Source organism: Meleagris gallopavo, chromosome 1 (assembly GCF_000146605.3).
Source record: "Meleagris gallopavo isolate NT-WF06-2002-E0010 breed Aviagen turkey brand Nicholas breeding stock chromosome 1, Turkey_5.1, whole genome shotgun sequence".
NCBI classification, from domain to species: domain Eukaryota; kingdom Metazoa; phylum Chordata; class Aves; order Galliformes; family Phasianidae; genus Meleagris; species Meleagris gallopavo.
Genome location: NC_015011.2, coordinates 164,182,883 through 164,195,503, shown reverse-complemented (window position 1 = coordinate 164,195,503; position 12,621 = coordinate 164,182,883).

Sequence of the window (12,621 nt, the reverse complement as noted above, 5' to 3'; positions counted from 1 at the left end):
AGACAAATCCCAGAACATCCCAGAAGCTTCTCATAAAGTAAAAGAGGAAGCAGGGAAGAAAAAGAGATTAAAAAAAATAATAATAAATCATAGTATAAATCATTGTAAACATAACTGCATGAACAAAGGTTTCTGAGTTTCGTTTGGTTCTGTCCACTGTGTCTGAGTCTTTTAGAAAAGGAACCTTCCTAACTTATCCTGCTGCCAGCTCTAACCCAGAAATAAGCCACTCTAATCATACACACTTCCAATGGCAGAGGAGACCTCATGCAAGAAAACCCACAGCTCTGCTTATGCAACTCACTAGTTGATAAAACTTTTCTCATCCTTAATGACTCAGTGAGGAGATTGCTTTTGGAAAGCAAAGATTTGCTGAGCAGTCAGAACTAAATTCAGAATCCCATTTCTGACCCCCACCCCTCCACCCTGACCATCACTCCTATGGAATTTGTCACTTAGTTTGATAGAGACAACAAAACTAAAATCTTATTTGAGCAGAACATACATAGTTGTCTTCAGAAGACCAATGGTTAACATCGTGCCACCAGATCAAAGCTGATTTAGCTAATAATTGCCAGGCAGGAATGGCTTTGTGGGAGGACAGTAGAAGCCTGCTTTGCAATGAAACATACTGATAGAGAAGGAAGCTAGATGGTGTCTCAAGAGCAGATTTATGAAATGAATTTCCTACCCTTACAAGTTCTTGACTTTAAAACCAGACTTTCTATTTGTCCACAGGGCAAGACAGGGAAAGTATCTAATGTTCCAGCAGAGAACTATGAAAGTTACCTGCCATTTCATTTCCAACTCTATAACATCTTTGCCTCACCTGTGCAAACTGCAAATGAAGGAGACATCTGCAGAATGCACATTTGACCATGACTTGAGGCCACAGAACTTCTGCTCATTCAAAGTTTACTTTCAGGGCTGGATTTGAACTTTTAGTCTATGAAATGGATCCCTATTGTCCTAGTGCAGAGATACCCAGTGACTGAGAAGGGGAAGGCAGCCTTCCTTGAGGTACAAATGAAGAAACGTCCCCTGCTGACCCATTCTTACCACTTCACAAAAAGCATAGAAGATTTGGAACTGCAGAGCTTGCAAAGTGGTTCATCTTATTAGAAAGAAGGCAAAAGATTTCATGTTCTGTTCACACACTGTGTTTTGAGTGAACTTTAAGACTATAGCAAACTCTTTAGTTTATAGCTGTGGATGCTCTTAAAACAAAGGTTAGTATGGGGAATTGGAGCAGCTCTGAGATAAAATGTATTACTGTTTATGAGAACTTCACTTTTTCCTCTTTGAAGGGGTTTCAGAGTGGAGGCTGAGGTTTTTATTTTTTTTTAATGTTTACAGTCAAGAGCAGGAATAACATCAGATTTACAGCTTTTATTTTGTTTGTTGTTGTTTGTTGTTTGTTGGTTTTGTTTTTGTTTTTTGTGGTCTGTGCAGTTAAAAATTTTGAAGCAAAACAGGGACGTGCGCATCCAGGTGAAATGGAACTCTGTGCTGCTTTGGGAAGGGAACATTTGCTTTTCTGCAGCAATTAAACAGTGTGATTGTGAGAAGTTCACTGACGTATGTTGATCACGCAACAAGTGAGGAAATTAGACAAGTTCAGGATCCAGTTTTCTGTTTGTTTTTCAAGAGGGATGAGAAGACATTTTCTGACATTCACAGACATGATAAAAACAGCGGAGGTAAAAGAACTGGATTTGTTCATAGAGCTCTAGTCAAAAAGTTGACTAGCGATGTCACTGCCATGCACCGCTGTGCAGAGATCACCATGTCAATGCAATTTTGGCCACAGAAAACATAACAGCCGTGTTTGTATGGCCTCTCTATAGCTTGGTGCCCTCTGCACTGGTTACCTTCTTCTGGACTTCATTCGCCATGGTTTCTTCTTCTGAGTAGTTGATTTTGAAATGGTTCCACCATTGCTCCTGTCAGCCAAGAAGAAGTAGTTTCAATAGAAGATTGTGAATTATCTGCTACAGCAGAGCATGGATCCTAACTAAAAAGGAGAACCTTGGACACCTTTTCACCATTTTTCCTAAATTCAATAAATAACTCCACTTGCTGATTTCCAAAGTAGATGGAGTGACAAAAAGGTTTCCAGAAATAGGGTTACAGCTGATAGTTCAGACCTGTTTGACTCATCTGTCCCAAGTTCCCCTACTCAAGCACGCAGCAATACTCAGAGGAAAGCAAAAGCTGTTCCAGAGTTCAAGTCACGTGTGTAATTCAAAGCTTGGTGAAGGTTACAAAAAGGTCCCTTGCGGGCAATCCCAAGATCAATGCTACTGTTCTTCTGTGTAACTAATCTAAAATAAGGTTTTCATTAACTCTTTTTACTTGATGCATTGTGAAACAAACTGAATGAGAATGTTTGGGCTGGCAAACAAAGCTACATGAAATCCCACATGAGCCCAGCTAAACAGCACACATCAAGGGCTGAGTAACAAAGAAAATAACACTTGGTATGTGAAGTCTCAGCTTTGCAGCTAAGCAGAAGATTGGCAAGTTTAAGGCCATACGTGAGTAGCAGGACTTATATCCCATTAAAGATGCTGGGAAATTGTCACTTTGAGTGTATGTCATAGAAGTATCACGTACTACTAAAAAGTTCTTGTTAATCACAAATGCATTACTCGGCTATGGGCTAGGTCATAGCCCCTTTCTGAACCACTGAGCATCTGAGAGTTGTCACTAAAGAAATACAGAGGAACCATTGACTGTGTGACTGAAACATTAGCAATTGCTCCTAAGCCAGGCAAATGGGTGCATGTTTCCTACCAAGAATTTGCTTTTAAATTCTCAGCCATTTACACCAGGATTTTGACCAGAATGAGGACAGAGAGCACAAGATGTAAAATATTTTAGCCACTAGAATACACTGAAAATCACAGAATATCCTGTGATTGGAAGTACTTGCCACTTTGTGCTATAGCCCAGAGAACGGATACTAATTTTGCTTGTCCAGGTAAATAGTTCATAGGCTCAAGTGCTGGATAAGCATGTTGTCTCAGTGCCCTGTTTTCTGTCACTCTGTGTTGAGGATACCTGACTGACTATCCCTCCGCTGCAGCTGTAAAGAGATTGGAAAAGGAAAAATGTCAATCAATGCATGTAATATAATACATGTAATGACAATCTCATATGCAGTGCAAATTTACATGTAAATGGCAAATTATACAATTTACAGAGAAGGAATGAGCGATTGCAACTGGCATCCCACAAAGATTTAAATAAATGCATAATGTGAATTAGTCTTGAAAGAAAAAAGGCTACCTACTCAGAGTCATTTTGTCAGACAAAAAGCCATCAGCTATTTAAATTTTAGTTCAAATATGAGAAACAAGAAACCCAAACTATCATGCTTTACTAAGACTGTGGATTACTTGTTCCTAACTTCAGGCACTAACATTACTGCAACGTCTCAATTCAAGACAGCAAGGTGGGATTCAAGGCTCCTGCTGAATGTCTGATTTAGGGAGGTAGCTAGAAAGCCTCAATCTGGTGTTCAGGCAGGTAGGGGCAGAATATCCTTCAGGTCAGGATTCAGCAGATCCTGTGTAGACAGGGCTGGACCTTCCCTTCACAGTCAACCACACTGGAAGATGTGGATTATGACTGAACGCCTGTAAAAAACCCAAAAAGTTAGAAGAATCGTGAGGACCCGCTTTCACGGTCTGTATTCGTACTGAAAATCAAGATCAAGCGAGTTTTTGCCCTTCTGCTCATGTTTCACTCAAGATACTGTGTTTTTCACACATCACAACAAGGTTTGCGACATTACAATTAGGCAGTAGATCACAGAAGATAGTAGACCTTGGCACATCATCTTCTCCAAGCCTTTCAGTTTTAGTGCAATGAGAGAATAGTCAATAAATATTGCCTCTTTAGACCACCCTTTAGACAGTGGTGGAGAACACAATTGCAATTGCCTGGGGTGCTCCTAAATCTGCAGAGCACCACCATACTGTTTCTTCTCCCCTAAACCGATGCTGCTCCCTGAAGGCATCTGTCAGCAGAGAAAGCTGCCACAGCCAACAGACATAAGCAGTGATTTATTGATGACTCTTCCAGAAGAGGCAATTCACACAAAGGTCATGGCACTGCAGACAAAGCAAATAGCTTGCTGTGAATATTAATTACATGAGGGTTGCTTCAAAAGTAATGCCTCCTATTTTATTATATTGGCTAGTGTTGTTAGAGGTGGATGTTGGTGGTATGGCAATAGAAGTTGAGCCTACTCACCCATATTCCATGACACTTTGTTGTTGTAGGATAGGTGGCAGCAGAGGGGCAGTGTGAGAAAACGTTGTCTGACATGGAAGTGCGGGTGAAGCAATGGTGTGTCATTGAATTTCTCCATATGGAAAAAATGGTACCCACTGGCATTCATTGACATTTACTGAATGTTTATGGAGACCAAACAATGGATGTGAGCACAGTGAGGTCGTGGGTGGTGCAATTCAGCAGTGGTGACAGCAACAGTGGGTCACCTCTGCTGGGGAGGGAAGGGGAAGGTGAGGGGAGGTGAGGGGAGGTGAGGGGAGGTGAGGGGAGGGGAGGGTAGGGGAGGGGGAGGGGAGGGGAGGGGGAAATGTGTATTTCTCCTATTGAACATTTATTGAATGATCAGAACTAGGGGAAATGCAGTTGAGAGAATGTGAGAGGGAGAAGAATTCCTTCTTATTAAGGAAAACTGTCTATCAATCCATGTACTATAATAAAGACAAATTCACATGTAAAAGGTAATCTGTCCAATTCACAAAGAGGTATGGAAAAAGCAATTAAAAATTTAACTTTCTTCTCCTTTCCTTAACCCTACCTAAAATACAAAATGCAACATACGTGACAGATGAATAAATGAGCAAAAACAGTAATGCATACCAGATCAGAAATTCATTAATTTATATTACAATTACAGTGTTTTAGCGAAACAAACTTTAGCTACAAACACTTCAAAGACTGATTTTCAGATATAGTGAGTTTTTGTTTGGTTTCCCTACATGTTTTCTGATATCTGTGCCAAAAAAAATATATTCCTGTTCTTGCACTGAAATGTAACATTGGCACGTGTTAAAATGCTTCGTTTGTATGGGCGTAAGCATGCTCTCTCTTTGTGCTTTTTGTAGATTCATACATATTAGACACACATCTTTGGGTTTTAATTATAAAATTAATGTAGACAGGAACCAGAAATAAAGCTGACAAATCTAATTTAGAAAGTAACTCAATATCATCTCAGGTTCTCTGAGGAGGAAAAGGAAAAAAATATATGTCCAGGGGGTTACAGGAATTTTTCTGAAGGGACAAATTAAAAAGTAAACAAACAAAAAATCTGATATTAATGCAGGAGAATTTCCCCAGTGTCAAATTCCATATTTATCACCAGCCAGGAGAATGTGATAGTATTTTAAACATGAAATGACTTTTCATACTGCTCCCAACCCCAGACACTTAGGGGAAAAAGCTATATAGATCTACATCGTAAATGCGTCTTAAAAGAAAATAGTTTCTAAAAATAGTCCTTTAATGACCTTATACAGTGCTGTGTTAGTTCAGAACACCGAAACTCCCTCCCATTCCTTAGATTTCATCTAAAACTTTTCTTTCAAAATGATTGACCCGTCCAAGGTATTGACAAAAAGAGAAGATTGCTGTAATATAAAGCAAGTCAGGTTGAGACCACATTGGTGTGGAAGGTGCATTGGTAACTTTTATGTCCTATGGGAAAAAATGTCACAGATACACAGAGATTATCTTGAGCATACAAAACATAAAGAAACTGACAGATGAAAATGCAATCCCTGCCAGCACTTGGTTGTTCGGTCAGGAGGAGGTCAGAAAATACAAAGGAACCCTGAGAGAATAACACCATTTTCTAAACAGAAATCTGAATTCAAATTCAACTGAATTCAAACTTTGATCTAGGGAGGCTTTTTTTTTTTTCTTTCCCTAATTCAGATGAAGTTTTGTGCTCCTGTGCACTCCCAGAGAGTAGTAGTGTGTGACTGGGATCCACACACACATCCATGCCCCTAGGACACTGTTTCGTCTGTTGAGGAGAAGCTTCCTGCTGATGTGCTGCCAAAAGGAGTAATCACATCTTCATAAGGCAGGCTGAGGATTAATATATCAAGAGACATGGTCTGGAACAACATCGTGGCCTGCAACATCAGATGCAGAGAGGCTTCGTTGCTTCAGTTCCACTCAACCATCACAGCAAAAGGTTGCTGTGCTTTTCCCAACAATACACATGCACCAGAGATGACCTAACCCTGTGAAGGTAAGGAGGCCTTCCAACCAATATCAGCAGTGTCATCCCAGCAAATGCAGTCTGATCAATGGCTGTGATTGCAATAAGTCTGAACGTAACTAGACGTGGTGGATCAATATTGTTACATGAGCTGGTTGCACTAACTCCACTGCCAAGTTACTGACTCCTAATTAGGTTGATCACAAGCTAACCATTATCAATACATTTGTTTGAACTAAGTACATGGTTGCGTGTTTCCCTTTACTCAAAAAACCAATACACAATCAATTGTAAAACAAACAGTTCTGTTTCAGTTCAATACATTCAAATATGAGGGCCAGATCTCCAGAGATGCTGTTATCTTTTCCCATTGACCTCACTGGAGAAACCAATAAAAAAAGGAGAAGTGCATCAATAGCCTATGCCAACATGGTCTGCAGGACTCTTCAGCTAGCCAAATGTAGAAGCCTGCTTTAGGGAAACGTATGCACTCCTACATCCAGCCAGCTAAGGGGCTCTCCAGGCTCCAACTTAGTCATCCTCATTGTAGATACCTATAAGCTCATTTGCAGGGGATTTAGCTTAAGTTAATGTAAACCATGTCTGCGTTCCAGATCCAAGGTAGAATTCAAGACCCAGAATTCCTGTTTCATTCTGCACTCTATAAAAATACTAATTTTAATCCATAGCAGAAAAGAATGTGCTGTGAATTTCTTGTAGATTTTGGACAATGAGCCTTGATTTCTTAATCACTTCTGTATCTTAAACAGGGTAACCATGAGTTGAGTACAAACATTTTTGGGCTCTAAGATGCAAAACTTTTACTAATCTTGTGAAAGCTTTCATTTGTAAGTTGAATTTATGCAAGTGTGTGTTAATAGCTTAGCATCTTAAAGAGGTTATCTTGAGTGCTACCTTTAACTTCATTACCATTACATTATTTCAAAGAGAGGATGGCAGCTTGTGGCCTAATACTTTGAACCAATTTAAAAATTCCTATGTAGAGTTTGTAATAGTCCACAATCAAGAGGACATTTCAACAGCAGGGAGCAATGGAGCAGTCTTTGAGAGACAAAGAGATGTTTACTATCGTTCCACAATACTGACATTTTTCTGCATAGTTTTCTGCATAAAGTGAAATGGCAATCAAAACTCAAATAAGTCTAAATCAAGCAAATACCAAAATCATGTGGTAAAACACAATCCACATAGTTTCATAGTCCTTTTTTTTAACCATAATTATTGAAGGCCAAACCCCTCAGTATCTTGCCTCACTCTAGGATGTTTTTAGAAACAGGAATAAAGAGAAAAAACATATTTAAAGGTGAAACCTTTGTATAGTAAGGTATTTTCTTGATTAGAAGAAGCCTTATTTTTATAACCACGATTTTGGGAGTAAAGGGAAATGTAAAGGCAATTCTGATCCTTACATGAACACTATTTTCCTGTCATACATTCCCACGCCTCACAAGGTTTTTGCTAAGCATTGTAGAAGTTATTATGGGATAGGGGACAATTGGTATTACCACTATAAAAACTTCCCCTAAGTTGTCCCCAGCATGAATCAGAAGTATAAATTGCCGTGCCTAAGTGGGAGAGGTAAGAAATAGACTGTTCCCACTGGAAAGATAAGCGATTGGAAATGAGCCCAAAAATTTGTGTTTAGGAGCCTCAGAGCTGGAATACTGCTACAGTGGATTACTAGGGAAACCAGAAATGTGCAGGAACCAGAGCCTAAACATCTGACTGTGTTTGCCAGGCATATATTTTGGAGAGAGATGCAGTGTGCATAAAGAGCTCAGATTTACTTTGCAGCACATCTCAATAAAGAGATATTTTCTCCTAAGTTGCTGTAGGACATAATTTCTCTCTGGTTGAACTTTTGATTTCGTAGAAGTAGTGTACTCCTGTGTGCATCCAATGACCCTGAGTTGCAACAAACAGCATCTTATTTTTGCCTACCTGAATGCTCTGGTGTAGTGAAAGAGGGAGAAAGGAAGCATCTGTGCCAATTTAACTCCTAGTCCTTATTCTTTGTGGCACAGGGCCCTCTACATGCTTTCTTCTGCCCAGAGAGCAGCCACCCTATATTTCCCCTTCTGAAAACACTGCCTATGCAACAACTTCCTTGCAGCATGCAGTTATAGCAACAGAATCTTCTTGCCATCTTTTCCTTTCCATCTTTCCATGCTCTCCCCTCCCCCCCAAAAAAAATCTTGCTACAGCTTGCTTAAAATCCCTGCTATGTCTTTTGGGTTCTGGTTCTTCAGTTGGCCTTCGATCCTACTTTCAAGTTTTTTCCCCTCACATACAAGAATGGGAAATACATTTAAGAGATTGATCTTAAAAAAAATACCAAGGATCACTGAGACACCTGGCCTCAACATGTGTGCAAACACATACAAATGTGCACGCACAACTTCTCTGCAAGGTCTCCCATCAATGCAGAATTTGCCCTAATTCTGAGAAGCTCACTTCTAACCCTCCTCCACACTCGCACATACTCTAATGCACTCCTGCTTGTATGAATCCACCCTCTCCCACGCTGACATGTATATTCTCTCTCTCCTTCACCGCTCTGTTCGCCTCTGAGCTAAATTACTCTACTGTGGAAATTGCCATCAGCAGTTTTCACCCTTTGCTGCTCTTTCAAGGAGTGATGCAGTCAACATATTCAATTATCTACTTGATATCTTTTGAGATATTTTCCAACTATTTCCGCCCACGTGTTACAGGGCAGCATTGTTTCTATGGACTTCAGTGTACTTAGAACATGGGCAGGAGTGAATGAGGTTGCACTTTCATGTTGATTAGGCTCAAATTGATGTTTTGGAGACTAAACTGGTCCTATTAGAAGGTCTCTACCTAGCTGCCAAGCACCCACGTGTTAAGTCACATGTGATGTATGTTTGCATTTTATGGAGAGGTTAGATCAGAAGTTGGAGCAGCGTCCTAAGAACTGGAGGCAGTCTCAGACCTTGGTACTGTCGCTAAGGGAACAGATGTCCTTCTGGGATTTTTTGCTAAGTCTGTAACACCACCCAGCTGCTTCTTCCCATCTGCAAAGCCCATGGCAAAGTGAGATGAGTGGGGTGAATGCTTGGAGGCTGCTTCAGTGAAGTCAGTTGTGTTATCTTAATTCCAGATACATTCCATAGGGACACTGCATTGTTCCTGGGTCAGAGACATGAAAGGTGCTGGGACCCATTTTCCTTAAAAGTCTAAAAGGAAGTGAGGAAGTCCCAGTTAAGGCATGGCTTGAGTTTGTCCCCACTTACTGACTTTCCCAGGCCATGAGAAGAGTCTTTTAACTTTTCTGCATCTGTTTCTCAGTTATAACAAAACAGCCCTTCTTCAACATGAAGACATTTTGAGGAAAACACACGAAAAACTGTGAGCACTGTCACAATAGAGTAACAGGGGACATACAAGTGCCCAAGAGTGTTTCTTCTTTTTCTTGTTTTTCATATATGAGAATTAATAACAGGCTAAAATGCTTACATTTAGGATGGAGGGAAGAGTGCAGAAATAAGGTTTGCTTATTTCTGGAGCTCTGACATGCTATAAAACTGGTTGATGTAAGAACGACACTGTGATCTATACGGTTTGATGATGGGCCTAAGCTTCAGTGGATGAAGGAAGAATAGTAGGAATAATCCATTTCTCACCTATGGAAACATCAAGAAAGCAGGAATTTAGGTAAACTATAGCCTGAGAAAAGTTTCTACTTGTCAGTACCTGCACCTCCATGGATCAAATGAAAAGGTTGGGTTGCCAAGAACAGCTTTCTGTTCATGAGAAACGCTAGAGGTGTTGCAGTGGCATCTCGATCATGGAGGCAGTGTAGTGGGAGGAGGGTCTGGAGGAAAAGGAGCATCCCACCTGTCTCAGCGTCAACTGTGTCTGCAGGACTGCACTTCCAAACAAAGCCTGGGAAGGGGCCAAGATGGAAAATCTCCATCACAGCTTGTGCTTATTCCAAGTATGGGTTCGGGGCTTGCAGGGATATCCGTGTGAAGAAGGAATACAGAATGCCCTCTGCTTGGAAGAATCTGAGGGCTTCTCTCTTCTCCCTGTTCTGTCCTACCAGTCCTAATTCAGCTGAGCTGGGGATTCCCATGCAGGCTGCTAGTAGCAGAATTGTCTTCTGTTTTACTACGTCTTGTACAGGAATCTGTACCTTTGCAGCAGCATTCATGTGACATGCAATACACCTTTTCTGCTGAATATTTTCCTCTTCAATACATTTTCTTTCTTTTGCAAAGGAACACAAAAAGTGCTTCTAAGGCTTCTAAGGCTTTGGGTTTGCTACGCAGGATTTTCCTCACTGCCTCCATGCCAAAGCATTTCACATTGGTAAAAATTATGGGGCTGCGTACAGTGAAATGCAAGAAAAGCTGTTGCAGAGCAGCACTGCACAGTGTGAGTGGGAGAGGGAAGGAGGAGTCAGTCATGAGCCCAGCAACTGAAAGAGAAATAAATTAAGAGTCATAAAACAAATTGCCATTCACAACTCCCCTTCCACAGCAAGGCCATTACTGTAGATTCTGACAGCTTTACAGAATGACTATAATTTGGGAACAGTCCTGAGGATACATCTCTGCTCCTGTCCTGTGGCATGTATTCGATCTCTTCTGTAACCATGCTCTGAAATCCAGCAGAGCACAGGAGTGGGGAATTCATAAAGATAATGAGAACAGCCGTAGTTAGAGCAGATGAACAAAAAAATGGAAAGGGATGTAGGGTTTGTTTGGTTTCCAAAGCAAAGAACTTTGCCAGAGGCTATCCCACTGGAAGCCCATTGCCTGATGCCTCATTTCATAGTGTGTAGGTGTACTGTTGTTGATACATATGTGCCTCACAGCAGTATCCCATAGATATCCCAGGATATATACGGGTATCCTACTGTCTGGGCATACAGACTTCTGGCTCTGTTTGGTGGGACATCCATCCTATGAACAATCTGTGTTACTGCATTCAGGAGCCACTGCTTGGATGCACGAGTTTCCAGGGGTGTCCACCTGCTGACAGATGAGGTAACATCTGGATGAGCTGTGCAGAACATCACTACAGCAGCATGGAACATCCTTGCTTATATTGAGGGTAGAGAGCCCTAAAGGAGGAAAGCAAACTGAACTGTAAAAGTCCTTACATGTGCTGGGAAACACACACAGCCCAGACTATGTTTTTAATTGTCTACTTGCAGATATCAAGGCTGGCTTAGGGATCTCCTGTATCTGTCTGGTTCAAAATGTATGAAGATTGTAGCAGACAAAAACCATATGTTAACAGCTGTCTAGGTGGTTCCCTCACAAAGAGCTCCTGTTTGCTACTGCCAGTGGTGCAGCACAATATAACTCTGTTAAAAACTTTTTTTTTTTAATTCTAGATTGCACTTGCATATATATATATATATTTAAAAAAAAAGTACACACAAAGTACTAGTCATTATGTATGAAGAAACTGGCAGTGCTAAGTACGAAATGGAAAAGAGTGGCACTGCAAAAAAATAGAATGTCTGTGCTGTTAAGTGCTTTCAGAACAAAAGGAGCACACATTTGTTTACTGACCTTAATCAGACCTTTGTCTTCGAACAGCTCTAGAGACACTGAGCACAAAAAACATGGGGTATGTCTCTCATCAAAGCTCATTTCTTCTGGCTTGCTTTTCACTGAGAAGCTCTGCTCTGCCACAGTCAACGAAAAGGAAAACACGAAAAGGAAAACTGTAATAGCGGTTAGATAATCCTCTTTCTCCTTCAGAAAAAATCTCTTTGGAATATGATTTTTTTCTCTCTCACATGATCTTGCTTACTTTATATATGCATCTCCCCCTCCGCTGCCCACATACCCTGTTGCTGGTTTTGTGTGCTCACCATCTTGGATTACCATTACTTGTTCTCTCCCCAAAACACTGTGGGTATCAGCAGTGCTGTGAAAATAATCTTAGGCCCCATCAGTAACTATGACAGATACAACTTGAGTTCAAAAAATTAACTGCATAGTGAAGATATATACACAAACCACAGCAGCACCTGACAAAAAATGATGACTTTCAGAGAGCTGTTCTTGGATTCATTGGATGCAATTGTTATGCTTCCCCTGTCCAGAATCACTGCATCTCCCCATTGGTGTGACACATTCGTACAGACACACAGCTTTTTGTGCCCTGTGCCACTTCTGGTGCTTGCTGTACAGCTGCTGCCCCTATCTGCATGGTGTGAAGATGAAGAATGGAAGAACTACTTCACTCAATCCAGTGGTAATTTTGAATACTTTTTTTGTCTTTGCTGTGTACTGGGTAACAAAAACGTTTTAAGAATGTATGTTCCTCTGTATCCATCTGTGACAGTA